Source organism: Dipteris shenzhenensis, chromosome 9, assembly GCF_047967505.1.
Source record: "Dipteris shenzhenensis isolate YYH24624 ecotype China chromosome 9, Dip_SZ_1.0, whole genome shotgun sequence".
In the NCBI taxonomy this organism is placed as follows: Eukaryota; Viridiplantae; Streptophyta; class Polypodiopsida; order Gleicheniales; family Dipteridaceae; genus Dipteris; species Dipteris shenzhenensis.
In genome coordinates, this window is record NC_141604.1 from 51445858 (window position 1) to 51460953 (window position 15096).

Below are 15096 nucleotides of genomic sequence, written 5' to 3' on the forward strand. Positions count from 1 at the left end.
AGGCTGATGGAGGGGGGGGGTCCCCATCTGGGCCACTGGTTCCGGGTTCATGGCCGCCATACCGCACCGACAAACTGCAAACTCTCCAAAGGCGGGGGAATGAGAAGGAAACATCAGATGCGAAGGAGGGGGGAGTGGTACGGAGGCAGGGGAGGAAAGAGGGAGGGATGGAGAGGTACGGGGAAGCGAGGGGGGAGAGGTGGTGGAGAGGGAGCGGTGGTGGAGGGGGAAGGAGGAGGAGGGAGGGGGGGGGCAACGCAACGTAGGGTGGGGAAGAGGGGAAGGGAAAGGGAAGGGGTGTGGTAGCACAGCACGAGAGGGGGTGGGGAGGAGAAGCGAGGAAGGAGGGGGAGGGGGGGGCAACGTTGCGCAGTAGCGGGGGGGAGGAGGGGGTGGGGGGGGTGGTAGCGCAACGCGAGGGGGGGAGGGGGGGAGAGGACAGAGGGGCGAAGAGGGGAGGGGGGGGGATGGCAGGTGGAGAGGGGAGAGAGGGGGATGGAGGGGCGTGGCGGGAGGCGACGACGAAGGAGGAGGAGGGGAGAGGGGGCCGCGCAATGCGAGGGGGGGTAGACGAGAGCGGGGGAGGGGAGGGGGATTCGCAGGAGCTTGTGACGTTGCTGATACTTCAGAGATGACTTATTAGTCTCAGACATTCCAAACTTTAAAGTTTGGAATGTCTGAGACCAATAAGTCACAGATGACTTATTAGTCTCAACTTTAAAGTTTTATGTAAAAGATCCAAACTGTTCTTGAGAGTTTTGTGACTTTTTTTTCTAGAAAAGAGAGTTTTGTGACTTAATTATACAACTAGTGGAAGCTATTGTAGTTTCTTGTATCTTAGCATTACTCAATCTTCTCTTTGATAAACAACAACCTAAGTGTGCTATGTTGAATATCATACGAATGCCTCACATTGACTCAAAGATCTCTTATATGGCAAAAAATGGAGCAATTACTTCCCAATTCTATAAGTTCTCTTGACTTTGCAAAAGTAAGAGCACATGTATCTCCCAATTTAGTAATTTAATCCTATTACTTCTCAGAAAGTGCTATAATACAAAAAAAGTAATGAAGAAACTCTGCTCTATCCTATGTTGTAGTCATTATATGTTTGGCCTTTTAACTTTGGGTATGTTTAAGATCCTTAAACGTAGAAACAAAATCCAAAGTGAAGAGCTCCATAGCCTATTTTCTCTTTAGATCTTAGGTATATATTATTTGTGGAGTTCAATTACTCTTAGGTACCTATTTAGTTTAGTTTAGTTTTGCTATATACATCTCTATATATGTGTATGTATGTATGTATTAAAATTTGTTTATTATGTTTTTCCTACGAGTCCCTTATTTTACTATTCATTATCAATTTAAATTTAACATAAACAAAGAAAAAAATGAACTAATTGAAAAAAAAGGATAACAATTGTTTTCTTGTGTTTGTTTCATTTGTTTTCTTATATGTACATTGGTCTATCTTTGTTCCTTGTGTTAGCATTAGTTGTTATCATTGTTTCTTTCTTCTTCTCCTTCTCCTTCTTCTTCTTCTTCTTCTTCTTCTTCTTGTTCTTCTTCTTCTTATTCTTCTTCTTCTTCTTCTTTTTCTTCTTCTTCTTCTTCCTTTTTGGGGATCGGTTGTGTTGTGGTGGAAATTTAACCTAATTCTCTCTCTCTCTCTCTCTCTCTCTCTCTCTCTCTCTATCTATATATCAAAGTTTTTATTATTTGGTCAAGATTTCAAAGCTTAGTAAGCACAGGGTTTAAGACAATTACTTTCGAATCTTTCGAAACCTGGATGGTAGCTTACGCTTGGGTAATGATGAAGAAATAAGCGTAGCATTGCTTAGTAAGGTAGTTTTATTTTTAATTTTTTCTTGCTTTTTCATTTTGAAAATATTTTTTGCTTTTATTTTTATCATTTACTCATAATTTTGTCTAAAGTCGCTTACAAACGCCCTTCTTTTCTTTGTTCTTTTTCCTATTCTATAAAAGATTATTCTAGTCTTATGAAAGTTATAACTTTTTCTTGTTGCTACCTCGAATGCTCCCACCAATCGTGACACCACAGCTTGTGTTCTTTGCTCCGATGGCAATGATCGAATGTGTGGTATCTGCATCTATGCCTGATGCAAAATACATAGAAAAATAGCATCGGTATATCCATTGAGCACTAATGCTATGTAATCTTTAAAAGAAATTGGTGGGGAAGAATGGGGATTTATTATTGCCATTTGTATAAAAAACCCTCTAAGGGTCATGAATGTATATTGCAAAATGTATTACAAATATTCCCTAGTATTATAAATATTCCCTAGAAGGAGCATGAACATATAATGCAAGATATAGTACAAAATTTCCCTTAGGGGGGGCATGAATGTATAAGGCCACAAGAAAAAGGGCATACAAACTCATACTCTATACAAAAGAGAGAGATCACTAGTTGTAAGTTGAGACAACCTAGGAACTATTATGCACATGAGCATGTAGATCCCTCGTCGATCTCAATTGCATTAGCTTTGGTGGAAGCTATCTCACCTCCTCCCTTGCATCCACCTCTAGATCCCCTCACCCTCTCCAAAGATACTAGATGGGCTAGGTCACATGCAACATGTATGGAAAAGTTTACAAAGTACATCAACTTTATATAATGTAAAAGAAGCCAATTACAAAAGTTAGAGTGGCCAAAGGCTTAACTTTGTCATAGCTGCAATCCAATTGAGTTGTATTCTTGCACGTTGAGCTTGTCAAAGAGAACCCGAGTATTATGCACATAAGCATTTTCTTAGTTGACCAACCACACTAGTTTGAAATAGCAAGAGTTGTCCATGAGAAAAGAGAAGGGCAAGAATAGCTATGAAAAAGAAGATATGTCAAACAAAATGCATTAATTGACAAGGTAGTAAACTTATAAGATACTTTGTGAAGGAACCCTTGCACTACTCCCAATTTGAGAAGGTTCGATATTTTGTTATCAAGCATTTGCTGCTTGTTGCGGTTCACTCCACTTCTCAGGGCCTCTCCTATACTCATCCTTTTCCTTACTCGCATCCACTTCCTATCAAATTCTAAGTGCTTAGGCATAGGGAGCTATCCATGGAGCATCTCTATGACATAGTCCTTCTTATCAGGAGGTTGCTTCTCTAGTCTTTAAGTATGTCCTTATCAAACACAATGACGATGATCTAGCACATCCATGAAATGACACGAGATACTCTATTATCCTCTATGGTCTATCTCATGACATTCATGAATTATGTGGGACCCTGTTGACAATGTGTCCAACTTACTGTCCTTGGGATTGTAATCATTGTGGCATATAATTTAAGGTCATAGTGCATGATTGTCCCAGGATCACGATGTGCAATAGTCTTGAGCTATGCAATAGGGTGGTAGTGCATGATAGTCTCAGTAGGGGCCATTCCACTATGTGGTTGTGTATCAGGGTGACTGACATGCATGGATTGAACAACCTCAATAAGCCCTCTACATCAAGTGCCTTGATCCCTCTCCTTGGGTCCTAGTCATCCTCTCGTTGTCTCTATGATCACCTTGTCTCACTAGGAGGTGTCTATCTCGATCAAAAATGGTGACTAGTGTCCCTGACCCCAACTCCCTAGTACCTATATGAGTCGACACCACTGCCTCTACTACTTGGGTCCTAGTCATCCTCTCGTTGTCTCTACGATCACATTGTCTCACTAGGAGTTGTCTATCTCGATAAAAAATGGTGACTAGTGTCCCTGACCCCAACTCCCTAGTACCTATATTAGTTGACAATATATCCTTCTACTTTGGTGTAAGCTAGCTATAGAACTCAATGATCTACTTATATCTCATCTAAGATACATGGGACTAAATTGACCAATAGGATGACTCTGACCTAGATGACTTATGAGATGACATAGCTACACATAAAAATTTTAAATAAGACTTTACATTAGCATGTCTTTCTAGTGAAAAATACCTAACATAAGTGAAAGATTTTAGGAGAGAGAGAATACACAGGTGCTAATAGAGAGAATATGAAGAGCCATCATAAACCATGATAGAAGAGAAAGAGATCAAGAAACCTACAAAAGTAATTGTTAATCGTGACGGTTAACAGTTCATGTAAGTGCCAGGTGATTGTAATGAAAAAGCAGAGAAGTGGGAGAGGGTGTGAGGAAGGCTACATGCGATCTGCCCGTATGGACCCAAGTGCTTGTAAAAAGAGAGTGAGAGAGGAAAAAGATAGTTCAAGGGTTAGCCCTCCCTTCAAAAGGTGGATTGTATAGAAGGCCAAAGGTTTGACTTTGGGCTTCATTGTGTATTTGCAAACTTTGGAATACAAGCTCTCTCATTCTCTTCATTCTTTTGTGAGTGAGACTTATTGCTTTCCATTGTATGCTACCTTGTGATTGCCACTCCCCTCCCTTCACTCTTCCTTCTTCCTTATCTTCCACATCCCCTCCTCTCTTCCCCCTTCTCTCCTTTCCACTTTCTTTCTATATTCTTGTGGAATCACATAGACATAATCCAATAGATACTTGAGTGTCACAAGTGTTAGGCTTGCGCATGAAAATCTCTCACAAGGAGTTGCTCGAGAGTGGATTCTCCATCGGCATTCCTCCAAGATCCCTACAACATATGGAGTCACCGTCGGCTACACATTTTTGGCACAATTGTTGCCGAGTAGTTCGAGGTATGCCTTTGCTATGCATAATTTTTCTACCATCAACCACCCATTTCACAATGCTTTCTAGCTTAACTAGGAGTGCTATTAGTGGATAATAGGATTGGTTTGAGAGGAAAAACTGTGTGTTTGAAGTGGAAAAAGTGAAAACTATCATTTCTGCCCATATAGTGATTTTGATGCATTTGAGCTTGTTTTGAAGTGTTTTTTGTTGTCAAATTATAGGAGGAGTTAGTTAGTGTGATTTTTAAGGTTTGTGGGGTGTCAAATATCACTAAAACACTAAAAAATGGGGCTTGAATCAAATTTGGTTGAGGTGTGAGTGAGTTCCCAATTACCACCCCCTTGGAAAAATCTCTTGTTTGTCACTTTTGAGGAGGAGTTTTTTGCGGTTTTTAATTTGACTAGGTAGATTAGGTAAGCACCATTAGTGCTAAAAAACCCCAAAAATTCACAAGGAACACCAAAAATGAATCGATGACATAGCCATACTAGGAGTTGTTGCATTACACTTAACACAGCAAGACTACACGAGTCGTTGCATTATAAAACAGTGAGACTAACATGTTATTTGCTAGCTATTCAACTAGCCTCACATCCACCTCACCTAACTGACACATGGCATTAAATGAACTCATAAATATCACATCAAAAGTCAACCCACTGTTTTAAGGACTCTAAGGTCGTTGCATTAAGGAGTCATTGCTATATTCACCCGTAGATTTAAGAGTCATTGCTTTAAGAACCCATCACATTAAGGAGTTGATGCTTGAAGATTGACACCGCAACTTAGGAAGTCACCGCTTTAAGTCTATCGCAAGGATTGGTGCTTTAAGGCCAGAGAGACATAGTGACTAATTCTGACTAGATTAGCTAGGTTGAGTGAGTAACACATGCACCTGAGGTCTGGTAGGGAGGTAGGAATTGACCTAGAGCTGGAAGATAGTGCTTCAAATAACATTCTAACTGGCCCAACGCACACCACTTTGTCAATTTCATTTAGGATCTTGACCTTAAGGTCTTATTCAGTGCATGGTCCCATACACATCGAGTCCTTGAGTTCAGAGGATGCAATGAGCATCAACGCCAAAATGGGGGAGAATCTAAATCCCTTAGCCACCATGGCTCCTAATTCCATCTCAATTAGGCCCCAATCCCAAATGCCTTCAACCATAGCCTCACACTTGAGAGAATCATTCTCTAATTTTATGGGGCGATTTGGCTTGTTCGACCCAAATTTGTTCAGCACCTTCGCTAGGCAAACTAGGGTGCTAGAGGAGCAACAACACCCTCCTCCTCCAACATCTACAACCAATAGTGCTCCAAGTAACTCGATTCCCATCTTAGACCCTATGGGGCGTCATGTTCAATTCTATGAATGTGAGCCATCCTTTACTACAACCTCTAAGCCTTGGGTGCCCAGTTTTTGGCCACCGAGTTCGGAAGGGAAAGGAAATGTATAGATGGAATTTGGGGAAAATACTCTTCCTCAACCTATGGCCCCTTGTCCCAATCTGTACTCAGCTTGGGTAAGAGCCCCAAAAGGCAGTCCTTTCCCTATGTATGTGCCTTATAGGCCAATGTCCAATGTGAACATACCTATGCCAAGGCCCACCTTGGTGCGGCCAGTCTATCCAAGCCCACCATGAATGCCGGCTCCAGGTCCCTTAGGCCAAGGCTAGTTGACACAATACCTAAACGGCCTACAACTTTCTATAATCCATCCCAAAGGGCTAGTCCCTCAAGCGCCTCCGCCTGTGCTGTAGACGGTACTGATAGATGAGGCTATGAGTATCCTAGTGCAAGCATGAGGTAGGGAGGCAGTGCTGCTAAATTTTGTGGGGAGAGATGCTAGTGCATTAAGGAGCCATCCATTCACCATCTCCAAGCTCATGACTAAATTCTTAGGAGAGATAGACCCAATATCCCATGTTGAAAGGTTCGAGTAGATTTGTGAGACCTTCAAGGCCATCGGTGACTTAGACAAAGTGAATGCATTTGGACTAAGCCCAGATGGTAAGTCAGGCCAATGGTACATAACCCTAGGAGTGGAAGAGAAAATCAACTGGGAGATGTTGAGAAAAGCATTCATAGTGGGGTTTGCTCCCACTGGTTCCAGATGGAGCCCTATCAACCACATGTATGAGGTTAAACAGAAGGAGCATGAGACATTATGGGAATACATTGCAAGGATTAAACATTTGAATTCCCGCTGTGAGCATCACAAAAGGATGAATGAGCAAATATTGCCATGCTTTTTCATTGGGTTAAGGGATACAAAGCTATGTGATCATCTATTTACCCTGAAACCCACATCGTTTCAGTGTTACATACCCTTGGCATTGAAGAATGGTCTTTGGTCCTTGATACAAGCCAAAAGAGTACAACAAAAGCATATGCACTACTTTTTGAAATGGAAACTATGATAGATGAAATCATTTCCAATGATGATGTCAATATGCATCATCATGAAGAAATGCTGCCTAGAATTGAAAAGGCTCTGGTTCATGCTCTTTCTTCATCTGAGCAGGAGAAGCTGGATACTTTATGCAACTTACTCACTACCTCAGTACAACAAGAAGCTAAGGACAATCTCACCACGCCACAAGGATCATCATCATTCCTACATTGCCTGCTTGGGAGGTGGAATTTGATGTGTCATAGGAGACCCATCAAAACAAGATGTGGACTCTTAATAATTTGAATCTATTAGTCCTTTGAGCATAGATATCTTGAAACTTTGGGGCTCACTATCTAATGTGGATGTAGAAAATGTAAACAGGCTACTCTCAAAGGAGTCTCATTAACAGCTTTCAAGAAGGTAAGCATTCCTTGTGCACCTGCACTTTCTACAATGGATGCTAGGAAATGTTCTAACTCCAAAATACTATTACTTGTTCATGGAGGTTTTAACTCCAGTACAAAAAGGGATGCCAATTACAAATCCATGTGGTGGAATTGGTCACGACCATTCCTCAGGTGTGCCTATGTTTCTGACAAATGTGGTGGCTCTCATTTAGGCAGACCATGCTATATGGTATATGGTGAATCACTTGGATTTATTTTACCCGGATATGAGTTTAGCAGCATCCTTTACTACAATCCTCATATGGCTGAATGGACCGGCGAAACCCATAGTTGAAACTCTTGTTACTTTCATCTTTGTAAGAGAGTTTATGATTCAAGGGGTCTTGGAATATGTAGAAAGTCCAAAAGCCAAACTTTTTCATTCAATGGATGATGAGCAGGGACTCTCTATGATTGAAAAATTAATCAAACCCCTTTCCTTTTCAAGAGAAAGTGCCAACCTTATGAAACCAAAATATGGTGGCAAAGGCAATGTAAGAGGCAATCTAGTCCCTTTTTGGGGTGGGGCCAGCAGATCTTGAACAAGTTTCACAAGAGGAGGACATCATAATGGTGGCCGTGGATCTACTTTTCCTCGCTAAGAAATTGTGGATGTATCCACTCCACCTTCTAGTACCCCTAGCAGTGCGGTTCTAATAATTGGGGATAGTACTTCGGCTTCAGGCTCTAGCTCCAATAAGGGCAAAAGGCCTATGACCTACAATAACAATAATGCTCCTACCTTGGCAAAAAACCTCAAATGGTCTTGTGTGTGACATGGGTTCTAGATTTCTGATGGAGTCTTATGGAAGATTAGTTTTGGTAAAAATTTACTTTAATAAAGAAACCATTGGCATTTTGCATCTTTATGACTCCTCTCGAGTTTGGAGAGGATATCTCTTAGGGATGATCTAGTATTGTGCTTAATAAATTCTATCCCAGCTCAATTATTCTACTTTCCAATCTCATTTTTGGATGGAGGTATGATAAACCAATAAGCTAGATACTTCTTAACTCAAAAGAGGTATTCCATACTTTTTCATGGGAAAAGGAGGAAGATAAGTGTAAATGCTCTAGTTTTAAATGATTTAAAACATTTACTTTGGAAATGGATGGGGGAATGGGATCACATGTTCAAATGTTAGATATTAAAATCTTTCGAAGTAAAGTTATTAGACAAACACTTTATAAGGGCTTAAATCACATCCCTTGTAAACCTTGTCTTTTTTCTCGAGCCCTTAAGTCCCTCTGTAATTTTTGGATGGATTTAGTGGCTAAATGCAACCTGGTCAATAAACAATCAGCTATGTCATGTTTCTTAAAGGAATGTGCTGACCAATTTAAAACTTTCAATATTTATTAATTTTGGTTAGACAGTAAGGATGTTTTGGATGAAATTGAATTGATAAAATCACATTTGTACATTTCAAGATCAAACAAATGTGCTAATACTATGGTATTCGAGTGTATTAATTGGATACCTAGTATGGCTAGCTATAGACTTAATGGGCCCGACGTCAACCCATGCATGGAAGGATATACATGGACCATAGCAAATCAAGTTGCCTCTAAACTCTTTAAGTATTTAATTCACCTTTTACCTAGTGTGACACCATCCCATAAGAATCTACCTTTTTTGTAATCAATATTTAAACCACACAAGGGATCTCATAGATGGATTATTAATGCTCATAACTGCATCTACTCTTCCCTTGCCAAACTTTTTATGAGAATTTATACTCTTATATTGAATGTTTTGAGGGAATGGGCACATAACAAAGCCTTGATTGCTAAAGCCTTTTTAAAGGCAGATACTTCAATATTCTAGATAGTCAACTCTATATTTGAAGTTTCTCTCAACCTACCAAAAAAAATCAACTCTGTCTTTTGTGCAGACATAGCTAAATGCTATGAATCTTTACCTCTATATGGGGAGGATGGATTAGTTACCATTGGATGTGGCTCATTATTATGACTACACAAGGACAACGATGATGATGACTACCACCACTACTACTATCACTACTACGATCTCTACTACTACCACCATCACTAGTACTACCACTACCACCTCTGCTAATACCATTTTCACTACTATTATAAGATGATAAAATCTAGTTCACACTTAGACTAAATAAGCTTTGCCTTTTAGGATGAAAGAATTGGAGAGTTCACACTCAATATCATGTGATCATGTGTGCATAGCACCATCATGTGATCATATGTGCATAGCACTAACCCAATAGAGTGCTATAAAGGAAAGGATTAGATGCCCTAACCCTAAATGGGTTTGTATATATTCTACATGTTTAACTAAATCTAGTGTACAGTTAGTCATTTGTGGTGTGCTCTCTAGTTGTGCCCTCTCTCCTCATCTCCACTCTTCTCCTCTCCCCTCTTCATATTTTGTCATGGTATCAAAGCTCCCTTGTGTTTCGTTGAGGCATTCCGATCCTCGTGAGTGTGAGAGAGATTGAGTGATTGAGAGTTCTTTGTGAGACTCCATTTCCATTGAGATTTTCGTGAATCTCATCCATATCCGTCCATAGATTTTCATTCATTCCAAAAGAAAATTTCCATCTATTCCATTGAGTAAGAGAGAGAGAGAGTTTTCCGTCATTGCATGTGAGTTATATAGAGAGAGAGACTTAGTTCATTGAGAGAGAGAGAGAGAAGTAGTTCATTCATTCCTTCATTGAGAGAGAGAAGTGACATATTCTCTGTGAGAGAGAGGTGTGTTTTTTGTTCATTCTATTCTTTGGTCAACTAGAGCGACCAAAGCTATGCAAGCTCACTGCATCAGCCTTCTACAAGGCACCATGAGCGACCACTAAGAATACGAGCTTCTTCAATAGCCCAAAACCTCCGACCTGCAGCTCTAAATGACATCATAGTTGGGCTACCAGCTCTCACTCCATCTACAACGACCATTTATGAATAGCTTCAAAGCGCTCCTAGCCTGCAGCATCACCAACTACTAGCGATGCACGATGGACCTGGCTCCTACATACAGTTGTGCCATGAACTTTGCATTAGCCCAATGGGCCGCGAGACCCAACGGGCCACCTCCATTGACGGGCCTCCTCCAAACAACAAGCCTAGCTTGTCAACTAAAGCCTCCTACAATGGATTACAATAAGAACTTCAAAGAAGCCGGCTCCTTCTGGTCCTTCTGTAAGAGAAATGATGCTTTTGCCAAATGAAGCTTTTGCCAAATGACTCAATAAGCCACGCTCCTTCTCAGTGTCTAGCCACCTAGCCACTCTCCTTCTCAGATGAGCAACGACTCGCATCAATGGATAGCTCTCGCTCCTCCAACGCTCACGACGGCTTCTCCATGGCAAATCTCCAAACGGCAGTGCAATGAGCTCGCCCACCATCAACACAAATAATGCCCAATGCTCTAGCAACACAAGCTCTTGCAGCTCCATAGCCAGCACCTCCATAGCTAGGCTACATGCCCAGCTCCAACGGTGCATGCAATGCACAGACGAGCCAATCGCAACCGACCATCTACAAATAGATCCATCTCCAATGATGTAGAGAAATAGCTAGCACCTTAGCACCTTCTATAGCGCCAGCAAACCTGCCAGCGACCGCCTTGCCAAGCTCCAAAACGGCCTCCAATTTCCAATTGTGCTTCCTCTCTAACAAATGTCGAACTCCAAGCGGGTTTCCAAGACCATCGATGTCCAACAGCGCCTGTAGCGCTCGACTCCTACAGTCCATCTCTCAAGGACTGATGACAACCCCAAGCTCCATAGCCAAACCGACGAGCTCGATAGAATATTACGATTCCACCAAAATCTAGAAAGATTCTGACTTTCTCAGCAAATGACATGTGGCAAGATAAGGTCACCCCTAGGTTTGGTCCACAGTCTGCCACATGGTAGACCTTATCTGCCATGTCACCCCCGGGTGCCACATCGATCTCCAATGCCATGCCAACCTACCATGTCACCACTGACTAACATGTGACAGCCACTCACCACATCGGTAGTGATCTGCTATGTCATTTGCCATGATGGCAGCAACATCATCAGTGACACATCATCTGCCATGTCAGTAGACATGTCACCTATGCCACATCAGCATTACCCAGTCAATTACCACCTCATCAGTGCCACATGGCACTCTGACCCCCTTTCTGACATCATCAGACCTTGGGTTAGTCATTTAAATCTTAGGGTTAGTTAACCACATCGTGGTTAGGTCAATCTGACCTTGGGTTAGGTCAGCCATTGCCATCTCAGCTATCCAGTCAACACTGACCCTTGCAGGCACAGTTATCTCTTCATAGGCACTTCATGTGACCACTCCTACCATCTTAGCATAGAGCTCCAAAGCACAGTCCCTGCTAGGCATAGTCACTCCATGTGACCCCTTGATTACCACATCATAATTGAGCACATTTGCACTCCTTTTGCCCCTCCACATAGATCAAGCCTTATCTCTTGATCCAAGAAGAATTTGAGGGCACTCCAAAAAGGAAAATTGATCGATTTTTTGTGCTCTACGCACTTGTCACATTACACACACATTTTGGTGCAACTATCACTCACCTTTGAGCTTCACTGGCAAATCCACTTCCTATATGTACATTAGCCTCTACATCGATGCATCTGACCCAGCATTTAAAAAGAACAAAAGAAAAGAAATTATATAATGTTCTTTCATCGATCGATGGTTGGTATAGATCTAGATCAGAGTAGACTAGATCACCATAGAGGGAATGCTTTGAATCTCCCCAAGTTGCCAATCTAAGCCATGCCCGAAATTCTCGAATAGTATCTACTCGGAGAGAGTCCATATGCTCACATATGGTTTCACATCATCACATTACCTGAAACCTAACGTTCATCAGTTCACTGAGAAGACTTTAGAGTGTTCAAAGGCATTGTCCGATTGTTCAGAGGCATTGTTTAGTGGGCAGATAGCACATGATTTGATTTCACACACATGCCACCATTATAAAGCCTATTTGGCTGTTTCACGGCATTGTGCACATCATTTTAGCCTTGTAAAGCCTCTTGGCTACTCCTGACATCATTTGCCACAAGCCTTGTAATATAGATCGAATTTTATCTATTGCAGCTCTTCTTCACCGACAGTTCAGATTTCACTTGGCACACTCATTGTTTTGCAGTTGATTCATACAGTGATTTTCACGACACTTTGAGTACATTTCTTGCACCATATCTATGATTAGCAACCTCAATCTAGAGGCATCTGCTAAGCTAGATAAGTCCAATTATAGCACATGGAAATACCGAATGGAGACCATTCTTGTACTTCAAAATAAATGGGAGTATTTCGATGGATCTACACCTAGACCATTGGATGATCCTGCTAGCACTAGCTCTACTCCACCTATTGTCACAGCACTAGCAACGGGATCTACAGCTACACAAATAGTTTCCACACCTATAGCACATCCATATCATCTGATCAAGTAGAATGTGCAAGATGTCATGCTAGGACAGCTCAACATCATCAAGACATCGAAAGAAGCATGGGATATGTTCGCAGCTCTCTAGAGTCCAAGAACACTTCTAGGATTCTCACATTAAGAAAGCAAATCAACCAAAGTTTCCACAATAGCAACGAAATCGGTCATGCTTATGTACTCTGGATAAAAGACTACAACAATCAACTCGCAGCAGCAACAAGAGAGACTATGAACCCCATAGAATGGTTCAAGTCATCTTGAATGGACTAGGAGAGGGATACAAGAATCTAGTCTAGAGTATTGCCGTTCAACGGCAAATTTTGACACTGGAAGAACTTTAGTCAGTCCTACTTGGTGGTCTTATCTCATGAAACATATTCTTGTTGCAAGGCATTTTTGGAACATTGTTTCTGGGATTGATATGAGGCCAGCCAATGCTATAGTGGCTACCCCTAATGCTGGTCCCTCTACAGAGGGGACTCCTCCTGATGCTTTATCCTCTAGCACTCCTGTTGCTGCTCCTCCAACTCAGGAACAAACAAGATGGGATATAAGAGATGCAAATGCACATTCCTGTATTGCTTTGTCATGCAAGAGACTCATTATTCCACACATTCGGTCATGCAAGACAACAAAGGATGCTTGGGACAAATTGGCTTCTCTTTATCAGATTCACAATGAGGCACGTGTTGCATATTTAAGAAGGCAATTGCAGGAAGTCAGCATGAATGAAGGTGATTCTATGGATGCATACTTGACCAAGGTCAAGGACCTCATGGAACAACTTGCCAATATTGACGAGGTGGTGCCAAATTATCAGCTTGTTAGTACCACATTGAATGGGCTGCCAGATACATATCAAGGGTTTGCTATAACCCTTCGACTAGTGGCCATGGGTAATTCAGACCACTACTCCTTTGATCAGCTAGTCACTTTGCTTTTGCAAGAAGAGCAAAGTTGTGCTAATAGGCAAGCTACTATTCCTGATCATGCATTTGCTTCACAGCAGGCAAGAAAAGGCAAGGCTTCCAAGCCTATAAGCAAGCCTAAATATGCACCTAACAGTGGCAATTCCTCCAACGCATCTCAAAATACAGCTAATAAAATGAACAGATAAAGCGGTGGTTTTTTTTAAAGATCAAGAGCTCAAAAAGAACTTAAGAATAAAAGGTCAGAAGTATTAAATAAAAGGTTAGTGAAAGATGAGAGGGGGGTTAGTGGAAGAAGAGAGGGGGGTTAACAGTTATATTTGAAGAAATAAATAAATGGGCTAGATAAATAAATGAAAAAAAGGGGGGTGGGGGGGGATGATTAAATGTAAGGGAAATTCATAAAATCAAAGAAGGGGGGCAAGTGACAAGTAGAGTGTAGCCATACATGTGAGAAACAAACTATACATGTGTTTTAATGATGAAAGCAAGGAACGACTACTGCCTCGGAGTCCATTGCATGCACATGGCATGTGGAGGTAAATGAGCGGCATGGGTTGAAGTGACCATGAGATAGAGGACAGAGAGGACAATCAGGTCGGCAAGGTCACGGCTAGAGACATACTGTGGTAGCAACGGTGGAGGCGACAGTGCTAGCAAGTTTGAGGTGACGTGGTGATGCTAGTCATCAGCAGCACGCAGGTAGAGAGATGGAGCAAATGAGTGTTGGAGTAGTCATGGATGGGACAGAAGGCTTGAGTATGCATAAGGGAGGCAGGAGGGGATGGAAGATGAAAGAGCAGCAGACTAGACCTACAAGGGAAGAAAGTGAGACGATAGAGACACAGAGGCTGCGTAGGAGAGGTGGAAGTTTAAGTAGTAAGGATAAGAAGGGGGAAGCTTCGACGAGATGATAAGGGCAGGGGGTAGTCGAGGACTTAGTGAAGAGGAAGTAGTGCAGGAAGGGGGGGGGTTAGACAAACTAATTGGGTTCATTTGGGGAGGTATAGTTAGGAAGGGGGTAAGTCGAGGTGCAATTGAGGAAGAGGAGGTGTAATTGAGGTGTAATTCGGGAAGAGGAGTGATAATTGTGTGTGTTTGTGTGTGTGTGTGTGTGTGTGTGTGTGTGTGCGTGCACGCTAGTGTGTGCATGTGCGTATGGATGTGTGTGCATGTGTGCATGTGTGTGTGTGCATGTGCGTGTG